Genomic DNA, 17,015 nt, shown 5'->3' with positions numbered 1-17,015 from the left:
TAGGTGGCCCTGCTTGCAGTGACAGTGACAGTGACAGTGGAATCCTTTCCAGGACTGCTCCTGCTGGCTGGGATGGCTGCAGGCAGAACCACTTGTGTGCATTTGGAAGGACAAGCTGCACATCCCCACTGGGCATGTTTCTTTGGGTTACCTTCTCCAGCAGCAGAGCTGCCCAGCCTCCAGCTAACCTGCAACCCAAACAACTGTGCTGGAAGGGAATCTGCCTGAAACTCAGCCTGAGACACATGAATAAAGCAAAGCCAATTTGTTATCTCAGATTAAACCCTCGGTGACTTCAGCAGAGCTTGACTTGATGTGGGGGTTTCATCAGCCCCAAAGTTCAGGGCAAACATGGCAGAAATATGTGCAAGGAAGCCCTGCAAGTCAGGATGATTGGCTCTGTCTTGGATGAGGAGAAATTCACAGCCTGTGCTCTGCAGAGGAATGGATGTAAATTATTGTAAGCAAAACCTAGCAGCTTGTTTACAGTGTGTGTTACCTAAATTATGTCAATATTTCTCTCTTTTTTTTTTTGTCAAGCCCTCCTTCACATGCAAACAAATCCCTCTCCCACCCCTCAGCTTTCAAAAAAAAATCAAGCAACCACATATCCTCTTCAAGTGCCAGTCAATCACAGGTTTCAAAGCATAAGCAGGAGAAGAAAATGTCTCTTTTTTGCTTTTGAAATGAACACAAAATAAAAAAAAAAAAAAAACAACTGTAACATCAGACCATCATTAGTGAGTGTTTAATCAGAAACAACAGATTGGCCTTCAATCATCACTAATGACAACTTCTCTGCTGTGAAGTCTGACTGTGCAGGCAAGCACAGGAGAGCTCTCAGAGCCTGACACACAGGGCTTTAATAATACTCTCTGTGACCTGTAATTCCATTTGTCCTATAGAATCACCATACCTGGCATGTCCAGGGCCATTTCTTATGTCCCCTCCTGAAAGGGAACAAAATTACAATGGATACCTTCTCATGCTTCACTGAAGTAAAGCCAGTAATGAAGGGAGTTAGTTGGATTTTGCTACACAATCAGGAGGAACAGCAATAACTCTTCCCAGCAGCCAGAAAGTTCTGGAGGTATATTGTTTTCTCCAGCTATCTGAAATAAATCCCAGGGGGTAATTACAGAACAGAGAAATAACACATAAATCCTGTTTAATTGACAACACTGAGAAAAAAAAGAAACACAGCAGAGTTGCAGAGTTTCATCCCTCCTCCTGCACTCCTTGTGCTGCTCCTAATGTCCCTGGGACATCTGGAAACCAGGGAGGGTCAGACCCAGAAATCTCAGCCTGGATGGGGAATCTGCCTTAATGTAAAGCTCTTATGGGAAAGCATCCATCTCAATCCCAGGTAATGGGTTACAGGGAAAACCAGCAGAGCAGAAAACTGGTATCAGCCTAGATTATCTCCCTGCAGGACTTCTGACCCTGCAGGAAAGGATTCTTCACACAGACTCAGAGCTGCAGCTCCCACAGCACAGGCACTGGGCAGGGTGTGCTGGTGCCGGTCAGGCAGAGCAGGGAGAGCTGGAATTCTCATTCCTGCCCTGCCTGCTGAGCTTCCCTGCCACAGCACCACAGCCCAGACCCACAGGGTTTCCAGCTGAGCCCTCCAGGCAGCAAAGGGCCTGAAAGGAAAGGATCTGTGTGGTTTTGCTGTCCTGGAATCAGCATTTGAAGGCAAACTCCTTGGCAAAAGCTGGGTGTAGTCTCTCTTCATCCAGCAGTTTATAGGTAATCCAGTGCTGGAAGGGGCAGCATATCCTGGAGCAGGATATCCAATGTACTCTAGCTTTTGTCACTGACCTCTACATCATGACCTTTAGGGAAAAAAAAAAATAAAGAGAATGAAAGGGGCTGGAAATGCTCCCTGAGCTGTCTGAGAGCTCTGGTGGTGGGCTCAGTGTCTCAGAGCAGCCACAGGAGCCCTTCCTGGCACTGACACCTGCAGGGCAGCACTTGGTGCTCACTCACTGTTCCTGGTACCACCCAGAGCAGAGGGAGGCAGAGCAGCTGTGCAGTGCCCCAGTGCCACACTGCCAGCTCCTACAGCAGCACTGCAGGCATGCTCAGCTGGGGTGGTGTTGGTGGGTCCCCAGGACGAGGGAAGATATGAGAATCTTGACTCCATGTCTCAGAAGTCTGATTTATTATTTTATATATTATATATATTATATGAAAATATATATATTATATATAATATATATATAAAATATATTATTATATATTATAGAATAATATATAATATTATTATACATTATTAATATATATTATTATATGTATTATATATTATTTTTATATATTAGATAATATTTTAATATTAGATAATATAATAATATATATTATATATATTATAATTAAAATAAAATTATATATATTATATTAAAAGAAAATTATATACTAAAACTATGCTAAAGAAAAGAGAAAGGACACATGAGAAAGCTAGAAAGGAAAGGAATGAAGAATAAAAACCTGTGACTGACCAGAGTGCTGACACAGCTGGAATGGGATTGGTCATTAAAAACAATCCACATGAGACCAATCAAAGATGCACCTGTTGATAGACCATCTCCAGACCACATTCCACAGCCATCAGATAATTATTGTTTACATTTCTTTTCTGAGGCTTCTCAGCTTCTCAGGAGAAAAATCCTAGCAAAAGGATTTTCATAAAATATGTCTGTGACACACAGGGACTTCTGACAAGAGCATATAGTGACAAGGGGGAATGGCTTCAAACTGACAGCAGGTTTAGAGGAGACATTAGGAAGGAATATAATATTATTTAGAGGAGATATTAGGAGGAAAACAATTCTGTCCTGTGCCAGTGGTGAGGCCCTGGCAGAGGCTTGCCACAGAAGCTGTGGCTGCCCCATCCCTGAAGTCTGTCCATGTATCCATCATGATCTCAGGCTGATCCTTTTGTTTCCTGATCCTTTTGTTTCCTGCTCTTTGGCTCAGGGGTACCTCTGCAAGCTGCTGTGATAACAAGCTGTCCTGCCTCATCCTGTCTGTGGACACAGCAAGGCCAGGATGAGAAACAACCAAGAGTTCCCCACTCCCAGCTCTGCCTCTTCCTCCTCCAGGCTGCCCTAAGAAGATGAGTAAGACACCAGACAGGAACACACATTTCCATTACTCTCATGCAGATGGCTTTTACAGACACACAAAGCCAAAATGTCCTTAAAATACATCACCATGGAAGCTGAGAGACAACACAAAAATCTGCTGATCCCAATATTGAACTTTAACCACTGGGACCCTGTAGAGTTCTCTGCTCAGCCTGTGTCGGGTCCGGCTGTCTGTCTCTGCCCCGACACGGGTAGGGTGGTTCTTGGGTGGCACGCGTTTCAAAGGACAGTCTGGACTCTTCAGCTTTTCCATCTTCAGATTGTTTCTTGTTTCTTATCTACAAAATTTTCTGTCTGCCCAACAGAGGTCTGATCTGCAAGGCAGCCACGGGCACTCTGACCACCCACGAGGCGGTCATGTCTTTTTATACTAAAATCTACATACATGATATTTACCTTTATTTTCCAATACTTTTCACCCATGTTGGCAAGTGCACCTTCACCATAAACCAATCCCCAAGTGCCAACATCACCACAGGAGATGGTAGACAAGAAGAAAGAAGAAGGACGAGACACGCCCTGATCCCTCCATCTTGTCTCCATAACCCCCCTGTACCAAAAACCTTGAAGTTTATATTTCACCCTCTAAATGTGTCCCTTTTACACCCTTCACTCTAAAGTGATTCTCATGTCCTCAAACTGCTGTCACTTCTGTGGATGGATCAAAATCAAGCCACCAAACACTCTTGGCAACATTCCAGGATTTCTGAGACCCCCAAGGGTTCTCCTGGCATCTCTGGACATCGGGAACGATGTGCTGAGATCCCACAAGCCTGCAGAGCCCCACAGAAATCACCCAGCTCCAAAGGACAGTGTCATCGTCACCAGCCTCCCACCAATGTGTTTCATCCCAGCCTGGCCCCACAGAGAGTTCATTACAGAAGAAACTCCACGATGTCATTTACACTTCCCTGAATGCCAGGGATCCAGCAGCATGTGCTGCAATCCAACCTTTTTTGCTTGTGTCTTTGCCTCCCTGTCCCAGCTGGCAGAGACAGCTCTTTCCCTCACAGAGATGTAAGTGAGCAGCAGTAAATCAGGATGTCACCACTGATACCCTCCAGACCTGTGAGCAGACTTCTCCCCCCAGGGCTGTGCAGAGAGGTGTTGGCAGCAGCTGTCACTCGGTTTTGTTACTTCACTGGAGAAGATTAACTCCTGGTGCTTAGAAAGAGCAGAAACCAAATGGCAGGGTGCAGAAAACATCTGGAGCAGGAATCAGTGTGCCTCCCTTCTTTCTCTTTCACACACTTCTTCTTCACACTTTTTTTTTTTTTTTTTAATTTGATCACTGGATTTGAAACCACAAAGTAAAAGTGAAATTTTGCACCATTTTCACCAAAGTCACTGGGATGATGCACAAGTTTTAGAGCTCCATGGAACAGGAGAAGAGCCCCAGCAAGGCCTGAGGGCAGGCAGGGCTCCTCCCTCTCTGTGTCTCCTTTACACAGTGATACTGTGAGACACGAATATTGCTGATGACCAGGGGGATACCAGGGCTCTCTGCCATTCCTGTGGAAATTCCAGTGCACTTACTGTCAAGTGGATTCATTCTGGATTTCAGGCAGGTCAAGGATGGAGGGAATCTTGATTATTTTTCTTCCCATTTTACATTTCAGGCTTGGACTAAAGACTAAAAGGAGGGTCAGGTTCCCAGTGCAGCTGCAGTTCACTGTGCAGCTGGCCAGGGACAGACCTTCCTGCCTGGGAGCACTGGGGATGTCTGTCCATCTCACTCAGGCTCAGATTTGGAGCAGGAGGGGCCTCAGGATTTTCATTCCAAACCATTGTCAGCTTAAACCCATTCCCTGACATACTCATTTTCCTTTAAATGTATAAATACTGCTGTATCTAGGCTGCACCAGCATAGTTCTTCTTTTGTGACCAAACCCAAGTTGAATCTTCTGCTGATTCTTGTAGCATCCTATTTCTCTCTCACTTTGCTCTCTTCTCCTTTCCCTTTCATCTCTTCTCTATTCCCATTTCTATTCCTTTTTCACTGTTCTCTATATGCACTGAATGCCCCTTCCTTGGTGAGTGTCTGGCTCTGGGAGTGCTGAAAGCCAGCTCCTGGATCCTGGGAAGTTGCACTACCCTGGATGCAATGCTCTCAAAGAGGCAGCTTCCCTTTCATTAAAGCAATTTGTACTGTATTATCCACATTTGCATTCAAACACACTTACCTCCATCCTAAAGCACAGGTGTACTTGGGAGCAGATCAATAGTGAGTTTGTAAGTAGTTTAAAATACAGCAATCATAAAAATTCCAGCAGTTTTGGGAGATAGTCCTGCTGAGTTTCTCTGCTCTACACAGTTGTGCACATGGGGAGCCCCAGATTGTTTGGGATAATGGCCCAAGCCCTGTAAAGAGCTGTCACAGTGGTGGATCATATGGTTTCCAGTGAATTAAGCAGAGTCACTTAAATTTGATTATCCCTCTTTCAGTCAGTGCATCTAAAAGGGTTGGGGAAAGAATTATCCAGAATCCAAATCCTTCCATTAAACTATTTTGTGAATGCAGCTTTCAAACACAGTTGACACAATGAAAGCTTTCATTGCTGTCCCTGTGCACCCTTCCCTCATCCCTAGGACATCCAGAATGAAGCTCACAATGCCCATCACCTGTTTTAGGTGTTGGTATTTGTGTGTCACAACCAACGTGCTTGAAAATAACAACAGCAGCAGCAACAAAGCACAGCAAGGCAAATTTTCTAGATATTATCATTCCTCTGATTTTGTACAAGCAATAAAGAGACAATTACATTTGAATTTAAACCTAACCTCAGCACCCCAGTCAAACTGTAATTCTTTTTGAGCATCCTCTGAAAGTCCTGGACATGCAAAGGGGTCTCACATCCTCCCCTTCCACACTGATGTGAGCCATGTCTGCTGTGAACAGACACAAATCCACCCTGGAAAGTGCCATGGGACCAGAAAAGCCTAAAAGAGGAAAAGCAAAAGCAGAAAAGTTGGAGCACAACCAATTTCAAAGCGAGATGGATGGTGCTCTCTGCTCGCTCAAGACACAAGGAAAAAATCTCAGAGATTAATTTGTGAAGGCCCAGCAGGAACTGTGCATGCTGGGGATTGTGGAGGAAATAAAGTATATAAAAATACAGCTTTACTGTGAGGTGAGAAAGCCAATAAATCAAAGTGCATTAGCAAATATCAGCTGTATGAATAAATTGGCAGAGCCATTATGTTGTATCAGTTTCCTGTAGCTGAATGCAGATGGAGCCAACTTCATTTCTGCAAGGGAACTGCTGGTCACAAGTTTAAGTCACACAGGTTTTCCTGAGGGAAAAAACCCCAAACAGCTTTCATGCCTTATCCAGCTGATTGACTAAAATGTGATTGTTTATCTGAAACTCTGCAAACCAAAATAATAAATCCTAGTCCAGAGTCACTTTTGCTTTCAAGTTCAGTGCATGAAAATACCCCCAGGATCTTGGTCTGGCCTTTTCCACATTGTGCCTCCAGGAGAGCACAGAGCCAGCCAGGTGTTATTTGTGAGTGCCTTGGTTTGAAAGGACAGGTGTCTGCTAAGGAAGGCAGGAGCCTCCTTGAAATGGAAAATGTAAAATCCCTCCCTCCGAATTGTTTATAATTTTGAAATTAAGGCATCTCAGGCAAAGATATGGGAGCAGGAATAGCAGCTCTTTATTAGGGAAGAAAATAAAAATAAAATAAAAATGTAGTAATGCAAAGCAACCCTGCCAGAGTCAGCACATGCCCTGTCCCCTGTGTGTCAGGGGGTGGCACAGCCCCATCCCATGGGGGCTCAGCCCTCCTGCAGTGCCAGCTGTGGCTCTGCTGGAGCAGGGATCCTGCACAAGGGGGGAGTTTTCCTCTGCAGCTCCAGGGCTGCTGGAGATGGGCCTGGGCTCCCTCTGGCCATGCAGGGCAGCAGAAGCTGCTCCTCTGGCAATGCACTGGGCAAAGGCTGCTGTGCTGTGCCAGGCTCACATTGGATCCAGGTAGGAATGCTTGGCTCCTGCCCTGGGCGCAGCATCTCCCCATGGGATGCTGGAATTGGATCAGCCCTGCAGGGACACTCAGTGGCCATGGACAGCAGAGATCTCCTGCAGGGAGGATTGGCTGGGGGAGAGATCAAGAAAAAACTGCCCCAAGACAGCAGAGAATTGCCCCATCAGACAGGAATAGGATGCACCCCCATTTCCAACCCAAGACCATGAGCTTTTGGGATAGAGCAGTGAGTGAGCAGGAGAAGCTGATGGCAGGCAGGGAGGAAAGGGCTGAAGGTCACCTCCCCTCTGGGTCCAGGGAGCAATGCCCAGGGGCTGCAGCCAGGTGAGGCACAGAACACAACTCTTGTTCCTCAGAGCAAGGGGGGGCAGAGGAATCCTTACACAGACTGCCCAGGGAAGGAGAGGAATCCCCATCCCTGGAAGTGTTCAAAAAACATGGATCTGTGGCCCTTAGGGGCATGGCTTAGTTGGGGGCCTGGCAGTGTCAGGTTAAAGGTTGGACTCAAGGATCTTAGAGGTCTTTTCTAGCCCTAAATATTCCCCAATTCCTTAGGACAGTGCAGAGGTGACGCTCCTATGCATGGCTGAATGAGACAAAACTATGTTTTGTTCCATTTTCTGTTGAATGCTCAACTATTAAAGCATAGTTTTGTGGCATTCAGGTGGAGAAGGACCACTTTACAGAATCTGTTCTTTGTAAACCCTACAGAAATGCTACAGAGTCAACACAAATAAAAGCACTCAGAAGCCTCTGTCCTGCCCTTTTTACATATTATTGTTTGCACGAGGTTGATTTTTTTTTTTCCAAGACTGCTGACTCTCTTCTGGGAGTTCTTTTAATTATGCTTATAATATTATTTCAGTAGGAGCATTATCATTCCTATACTACAAAATTACTTGATCAAAAAAATTTGTTTTAAATCTCCTTAGACTGCAGCAGTAGCAAGGAGATGTTCCAACCACGCCCTCTCCAGCCTGGGCACCAGAGAGAGGGAGTGAAAAACGTGAACTCCCCAGCTGGTTTCCTGCTAATGACTTTAACAAGGATAATGAACAGGAACTTGTGGAAAATGGAATATTTTGCCCTTGGGGGGAGGAGAAAGATTTGCTGCTCCTTGGATTCGTTTTGTGAACTCCAAGGACCAAAAAGTGGTAGTCACTTCTGAAAATCTTCACTCTGATTTCCAGCCAAAGCCCTTCCAAGGGGAGCACTCTGCAAGCAGAAGGGGAATAATTGTGAAATATCAGGAGTTGATTAGGAACCCTGCAGTGATGTCCCAAAATGCTACAGGAGGGAGGCTTGGGAAACTACACTGGGACTTGAGACTCATTCCTATCTCTCTCCTAATCCTCATATAATTTGAGAGAAGTCCCTCAGGTTCACTGTGCCTCAGTTTCCCTTTGCAGGGGTGTCTCAAAGATAAGAAGTTAATGAGCTGTTAATGGAAATATGGATTAAGACCAGCTAAGAAGTGAATCAGAAGCATCCCCACAGCTCTGGATGTTGGAGTAATTGCAGAACATCAAGGTATCTCTAAATTAGAAAAAGGAAAAAAAAACAAGTTTCCTTCTTCTTGTAGCATCACTTGTGGGTATTTCTGGGCTTTCTCCTGCAACATTAACTAGCACCTAGAGACAGACTGAGCTGGTAAATTCAGCTCTGGAGGCAATGTTCCATAACATCCCATTTGCTAAAGCAACACCAACATTTCAACAACCCACAGTTGTAGGGATAATGGGGAAATGGGTTTTTAGCAATGGGAATGCAGATTGCCACTGTCAGCAAAAAGCAACTGTGAACACATCATCCAATATGTTGTCTTTATTGTCTGAGGCTCTGGCCAAAGGCCTGGGAGGGCCATCAAGAGCTCCCCAGAGTCACCTCACATTGCATTTGCCATTTAACATTGTGCTTAAGTGTCCCAGGCTCCTTCAGCAATTCATGGGGAACCAGACCACCCTGGACATGCCCATACCCTATGAGAATCAGAAAACTGCCTGAAGCAGCTGCCACACCAGGGGCTCCCTGGGGTTTGAATGCATTGCTCATGCAGGCTCTGGACATCCAGTCTTCCTTCTATTATGGCTCATTCCTGCAAAAAAAACCAAACCAAAAAACAAAACAAAATCAAAAAACCCCAAACAAAACCAATAAAACAAACAAAACCAACAACAACAACAAAAAAAGAAACAAACAAAAATCCCAAACCAAAACAAACAAACCAACAAAAAAGATAAAAAACCAACAAAACAAAACAAAAAAAGAGTTCTGAGCAAGAATATACCAAATTTACCTTTCCCAGCTCTGTGAAATGCATGGGAGGCTGAATTGCCTGAAGCAAACCAGTTTGGCTTGAAACCCACTGAACACAGGTGCATTCAGGAAAAGCAACAGTTCCATGTATTTCTGTGTGGCCTCTTTTTTTATTTCTAATGCTGGCATTCAGGACAGCAAGAGATCAAACCCTTTATTGTGCCTTGAAAAAAATATTGGCAGAATTCACATGTAATAAATGCCTTCTGAGAGTAAATATTGTATTTACCAGTACCTCTAAGTTGAGTCTGTTCCCAAGGTGCCACTGCAGCCCCTTGTAAGAACCCACCTGGGAACACTGCAAAGAGTCTGACACAAAGCAGAGCAGAGGTGCAGGAGTTAGTCTCTGATTTGTGAAGAGCCATCACATCTCAGGTGTGAACTACTCATTAAAGCCTCTTTCTTCTGCTCATTTTGCTGTTTGCCCTATACCATTAATGAGCTGGCAGCGAGAAATGACCCTTCCCACCCTCCATGGAGCTTCTCCCTGGGGATCAATGAACAGCAAGCGAGGAGACACAGACTTAGACACAGACCCTGCCAGATCCAAGGCAGCTCCTCCGCCCAGAGGGCTGAATGCAATCAGACCTCAGCCAGGAGCTCCCATCCAGCCATCCCAAGGCCATTTTTATTCCAAAGGCTGGTAGCACCGAGCCATAAGGAGTCTGTCACACATCAGTAGGGCTTGTAAATGCTCCTCTGGGAAGGCAACTTGCACAGCAGCCCTGCTTTATTACTGCTTCCTCATCCTGGTTTTATTTCTCTCCAAAGCACCACTTCATTCTTTAGAACAAACAAGTATATTTTTTAAATAGCCAGAGCACTTTGCCCTTCCGTGTTGTGCTGTGAACTTCACAGATGGTTCCTTATTTCCTCAGGGAAGATGCAATCTCCACTCTGAAACCTTTTCTGTTTCATTGCTGGACTTGTGGCTGCCTGGACAGAATTGCTTCAGAGCCTGGGGCCTCACCAAAAGCGGGGTTGGGCAGAGCCAGGAAAGCTGTGCAGGCACAAAGGCAAACCCCAACATCCTCCCCTGTACGTCCTTGGGTGGAGCAAGGACATTTCCACAGCACTGAGCCCATTCTTGGCTCACTGCAGTTTAAGGAGGTGATCAGGTGCTCATTCCTCCTCCTTTGTGTCTGCAAGCACAAAGTGTTTGAACTTTAGTTTGTGGCACCCCATGCTAACCTGAGTGAACCCCCCCACCTGGGCACCAGGGGATCTATAGTAGAAACAGGGCAAGCCCAGCACAGGGAATGATGTGCTCTGACTCCATGATTCAGAAGGCTGAACAATTGCTTTATTAAGCTAAACTTTATCACATAATACTGTACTAAATTACATACTAAAGAGATACTTACTATATTAAAGAGTACTATATTAAAGAATACGACACTAAAGAGATGCTAAAGAAAAAACTGTGACTGTCTGGAGCCAGCCACGACACAACCTTGACCTAACTGGCCAAGAAATCAAACCAACCTTCACCTGTGCCCAATTAAAAAATCACTTTGGGTGAACAATCTCCATAACACATTCCACATGTGCCAAACAACAGGAACACTGAATAGCGATAGGAATTGTTTTCTCTTCTTCTCTGAGCTTCTCACTGCCTTCCCCAGGAAGAATCCTTGGAGAAATTGTGCCTGCTGCTCTCTGTGAGGAGAGCTGCAGCCACAGGGGTGGCCTGGGTGCTGTTCTGGCACTGCCAAACCCACTGGTGCTCCTGGCTGAAGTCACTGCTCTCCCCATGGGGACACACAAGGGGAGCCCAGTTTAGTTTATCACAGCCCAGCTCAGGAGCTGTTGTTTGTACAGTGACCGAAAAACAGCCCTGGTGGCCCTGAAAGCATTAATGTCCTTAATTACTAAGCAAAAATATGGGTTTCCTCAGTCTTGCTCACATGCTAACCTGAGCTTATGGCTGAATACAACTCTCAAATGTTGCTCAAAACAAAAACTGCACAGCAGAGGGAATGCAGGATCTCCCCATGGGAATGTTGTTACCTCAGTTTTCCCGAGCAGCTCTGTCCACTATCAATGATTTTTGTCATCCATCAGCCATCTTTGCCACAGTGTCTGCATTCCCATCTTTAGAAAACCAAACCACCACGTGGCAGAGCTGAGATAATAAGGAGACCAGCTGGAATCCTTGGAAATAAAAAGTGTTTCTAATTAAAATAAAAAGATTCCATTTTTAGGAAGGCTGAAAATTCAAACAATATGAAAGAGCAATTAGATTTTCCCCCATGTCCTGGTTTTGGTTGAATGCTATTTGCACTACAACACTTCAAATATCAAGTGGGACCAAAAAAGTCACTTTAAGGGAAACTTTAAAATAGTAAAACATATTTAAACATCATAGTATTCTGATTTCTGTTCTAATGAATAATTCTTTGTGGATTGAATGGTTTGGCAAAGATTTTTAAAGCATCAGCTTTTGCAAAAATCGAAATCTGCTCTTTTAAAGTGTTCTGATAATAAAACTTTCCTTTGCCAGCCAAGGACACTGCTCTCAGAACTGCAATTTGTGCTGTCCTCTTTATAGGACATTGATCTCTCTGCTCCACGTATTAGAACACACACACTTCACAGGTTAATGACAAAAATGTAGTATTGGTTTCAAATCCTGTTTTCCAGGGAATTGCCTTTTGATAGAAGGGAATTTGATCAATGCCCAGGCCCCACATGGGCACTGCCCAGACAGGGAGGGACAAACTGCAGTGAAACCCATGAGCAGGAGGTGACAGGGAGCAGGCACAGGCACCAAAGTGATGTCCAGGGCTGTCCCAAAGTGCCCTCCCTCCATCAGATATGAACTCAAGGATGGCCATTGATGATCAATGTGCTTTGGACAAAATCATTCTGAGCCTCACCTCCCAACCAAATTCCAGGTGTAGCTTAGAATGTTTTGCTTTTCTACAAGCACTTTCTTTTCTGTTAAGTCAAAATCCCTAATTTTTATTCTCTGTTTTAAATGGCTTTTCATGCTTCTTAGATTGCTGGGGCTCCTTTTAGCTCTGGTCCAGAGGGAAGATACCCAATTCTTGGATATTTTTAGTATAAATCAAGAGCAATCCCCCTAAAGTCAAAAGTGCATAAAAGCAAAGTGAGAAGACAATTAAATCCTGCTGTTTACAAAGTGCTTTGGAATCTCTGGGAATAGAAAGGTGTTCTATAAATCTCAGATATTATTTATTAGTTTATAATAAATCCACATGGCATAGTAATGCACACAAACTTTAAATACTGACAGAGGTCAGTAGGTCGTGTGGCTCTTTTCCCTCTCTCTGGAGAGCAGTGTCTTCTAAAACAAGAAGTGAGTACCAAAATTAAAAAAGAAAGTGTAAGGGCCAATAAAAACAAGCTGCTTTTTAGCCCTTGTAACTGCACATTGTGTTTCAATGGCATCTTCACTTAATACTTCAATATTTTTCTCACTTTGCAAGTCCACAGAGTAATGACAGCCTATAACAGAGAGCTTCAGTGCTAATTTCAGAATGCCTGAGTCAGCCACTTATCTTCATTTATCCTCTTCTGCTGGAATCTTGTTAAAAAAAAAAAAAACAAAACCAAACCAACTGCAGTTGGTAAATGGACACACACACTCCCTCTCCTCATGCTTTGCTGAAAATTAACTTTCCTGTGCTATTCTCCTTCAATTTCTTGCTACTGCCTTTATTCCCAGCTATATTTAGTGCCAGCAGTCAGATTGGTCTTAACATTAAAGCCGTAAGTGTTCCTGTTCATTGATTAAATCACACTTTATTTAAAGATTACAGAATGTCAAACCCAGCAGACCTTTCCCTTCCCAGTAGTCTGCAGTTTGTTGCCTGTCCCTGTGGTCTCAAGTCTTCTTTTCCAGTGGGGAGATCTTCATATTAATTGTGTTTTCTTCCAGAATAGCACAAATCCACCCCAGGATTCCCTAAATGCTCTTTAATTAGCAGCAGACACTCTGGGTCTGTCTGTCTGTGCTGTCTGCAACCCTTTCACCATGGTAATTAGATGGACAGCCCAATTTGGAGGGTGATCTTCCAGCTTCAAGCCACAATCACAGAATCACAGACTCTTTTAGGTTGGAAAAGGCCTCCAAGATCCTTGAGAGCATCCATTGACCCACCCTTGCCAAGCTGATCCCTGTCCCCCAGAGCCACACCCACTCCTGGTCTGAGCACTTCCAGGGATGGAACATATCTGTGGTGTTCATGAGGTCCTCAGGACAAGGTGAGAGATGAGGAATCTGACTCCATGTTCTCAGAAGACTGATATTACATTATATTATATTATATTATATTATATTATATTATATTATATTATATTATATTATATTATATTATATTGTATTGTATTGTATTATATTATATTGTATTGTATTGTATTATATTATATTATATTGTATTATATTATATTATCTATACTAAAGAGAGGGATATAGACAGAAGGTTTAACAAGAATGAATAATAAAAACTTGTGACTGACTCCTCAGAGTCCCGACACATCTGGCTGTGATTGGTCATTAATTAGAAGCAATTCACATGAAACCAATCAAACAATGACCTGTTGGTAAACCATGTCCAAGCCACATTCCCAAGCAGCAAAACAGGGAGAAGCAAACAATTAATTATTGTTTTAATTTGTCTCTGAGGCTTCTCAGCTTCCCAGAAGAAGAATCCTGGGCAAAGAGGATTTTTCAGAAAATATCACAGTGACACATGTCAATGTTGGGGAGCAGCCACCAAGCCTGAGAGAAAGAGCTTTTAAATCAAGAACCAGACCCTGCCTGGCCTCAGTCACTGCCTGGGGATGGGGACTCCAGCTGCAAACATGGTTTGAGGAATTTACAGCTGAGGACAGTGACCTAGGGGTGGGTGCTGAGGGTTCTGTGTGCAGTGGTGGCTCCTCTGCTGCTTGGGGACTGAGGGTTCACTTGGCCCAGAGGCTCCAACCTCCCCTCTACAGATGCTTTACACATCTGCCAGGTGATGTGGGAAAAGCAGCACTGGAAGCTGATGGTTTGGGCAGCTCTGTGCTTGGCTGACAGGAGTGTGTGTAGGGTTAGGATGAGAATATAATCCTTCCTTGTCTGGAACAGGCTGCCAGCAGAAACCAGCGGCTTTTCTTGTGTGGTTGCATTTTGTTCAGGACAGTGGGGTGGCAAAAGTTCAGCCACTGCCATGCATTGCTTTTTCCACCACCAGCTGGGTTGGAAGGGACCCAGGTCCCATCAGAGCGTGCTGCTCATTGACTTGTTGGGATGTGATGGTCTCCAGAGATGAAGATTTCAAAACTTCCTGACTCCCTGGGGTCCTCTGCAGGACCCACATAACTGCATCAGTGCTGTTCCCACACTCTAGAAAACAAAAAGATGATTTACACAAATGATCTCTGACATTCAGATAGCCACAGATGGCCACAATGGCAGTGCCAGAGACTGATGCAGGGACACAGCAGTGCAGCTTGCCCAGCTTTGCTGGAGATGTGGGCACTAAACCAGGCAAATGCAGAAGGAACACTGACATATGAAGGCTGCAAGACAGACAAATGACTCACTTGGTACAACTGAAGGTTCAGAATTTGCCTCCTTGTTGGGAGCAGTATGAACCTGATGAATATTTGAGCTGCCCCACTATATTCAGGAGAGTCAAATAACTGCTGGGATATTTTTTTTTATCCATGCCCTGCACTTCTGCATGTGTTAATATTTGCTGTGCTTTCTGGAAATTGCTTCCATCCTGCATTCTGTTCAGATAACAGCAGAGCAGAGGAGACATATGCTGTACTGACAGCAAAGAGATTGTGGAATTTTCTTAAAGCTGGCAAAGAACATAACAGCAGCAGGAGACAAATATCTTCCCCTACAAGGAGCTGGTCCCCTCAGAGCACAAACAGCTATGTACCAGCCTGGGCTGTGATTTGATCCTCATTTTGAACCAAGCACAGGCTCCCAGTCCTGCCCATCACAGTGTCAGCACATTCCCTGTCCCTCTGTGCAGGAGCAGCTTTCCCAGCAGGGTCACCAGGGGGGCTCTTTCCCACTGGAATCTGTGCAGGCTGAGCCAGATCTGGATGCTTTGTGGGTGAATTAAAATGCTCTCCATGTCTGCCCAATTTCTGACCTCTCCTGTGAGATGAGGGCCATTTGCTGAACAAGAATGATTTTATTCCTTCCTATTTCAAAACCATGTTATCTATTACTGCTTTGAGTTCTGCTGAAAAACAGCAGCTGAAATCTCTGTAACTTTGGCCTAAAGGATGATCAAGTTTTATTTTAAACTGAGGCTTAAGTACAACACTGGCAAATGGTTGTTGTAGCCTTTCTAGCAGGAGCTTGGTGCTCCAGATGCCTTGGCTGTTGTGTTAGAGGAACCTGGAAACAAGACAAAGTATTCATCACTCAAGTCTCATAGTTGGAGATGATGGGTATTGAATGGAAGACAATGACACTGTCATTAACAGAAAATAGTTCAAAGGGGTTTGAATCAGGCCCAAGGTGAACTCTGCAGTATTTTCAGCTTTGAAGGTGACCTCTCAAAGTTTCTTCTTGTTTTGTGTTTGTTTTTATCAGAGCACAAATGTTCCTGGATTTCAAAAAGCCTCAGCACCAAATTTGGCTGGCAAGGAGGAAAAGGGGAATTGGAAATTTGAACTATTTTAAATATCACCTTTTATGATATATAGTCTCCAACAACACATTGTGTTTCTGTAGAGTCTTCTCTGTGTGGTCCTTAAATCTCTTTTCATAAATAAAACCATCTGTCTCCTTTGAACTATAGCAGCTCTAATTTAAAAAGTCTTTGCCAATGTCTACAACTCATTAGCTCTGAAGCTGTGAAAAACTTCCCTATCTGGCTCTTCATTCGGCAGGCTTTGGCAATCACTGTGTTTTAAAAATTATGCCTGTTAGTTGTAAACATCCATTTTTATGAAAGATGTGTTTTGCTTTGGATATCAGGTGAATTGAAAGGTAAAAGTGAGATTGGGAGCAAAAGCTGAGCAGGCAGCCTCCAATCTGAAAGGAAAATCTCACCTGGGCATCAGTGCTGGGACAGATAAATTCTTCTTTTCCTGTTGTGGTTTTACAGCTGAGCACAGCCCTACCCACATGTCTTGGTTTGGAAAGACAGGAGTCTGCTAAGGAAGGCAGGAGCCTCCCCTGAAATGGAGAATGTAAACCCTCCCCACCCTTCTGAATTGCTATCAATTTTGAATTAAGGGGCTCTCAGGCAAAAATATGGGAGCAGGAAATAACTGTTCTTTAATAGGGAAAGGAAAAAGAAAAAAAAAAAAGGATAAAATAAACAATGCAGTAAACTAGAACAACACTGCCAGAGTCAGAACCCAACCTGACACCCTGTGGGTCAGGCTGTTGGCAGCAGAACCATTGGAATTGTGGCTCAGCCCTCCTGCAGTGTCAGGGCTGGTTCTGCTGGAGCAGGGATCCTGGAGAAAGGTGCAGTCTCTGCCTCTGAAGATCCAGGGCAAGAGGCAGCTGCTGTTCCTCTGGGCAATCCAGTGCAGAAGCCGTGCTGGTGTTCCAGAAGCTCCAGATTCTATCCAGGT

Source organism: Molothrus ater, chromosome 17, assembly GCF_012460135.2.
Source record: "Molothrus ater isolate BHLD 08-10-18 breed brown headed cowbird chromosome 17, BPBGC_Mater_1.1, whole genome shotgun sequence".
Taxonomy (NCBI): Eukaryota; Metazoa; Chordata; class Aves; order Passeriformes; family Icteridae; genus Molothrus; species Molothrus ater.
This window is presented reverse-complemented; position numbering follows the sequence as displayed.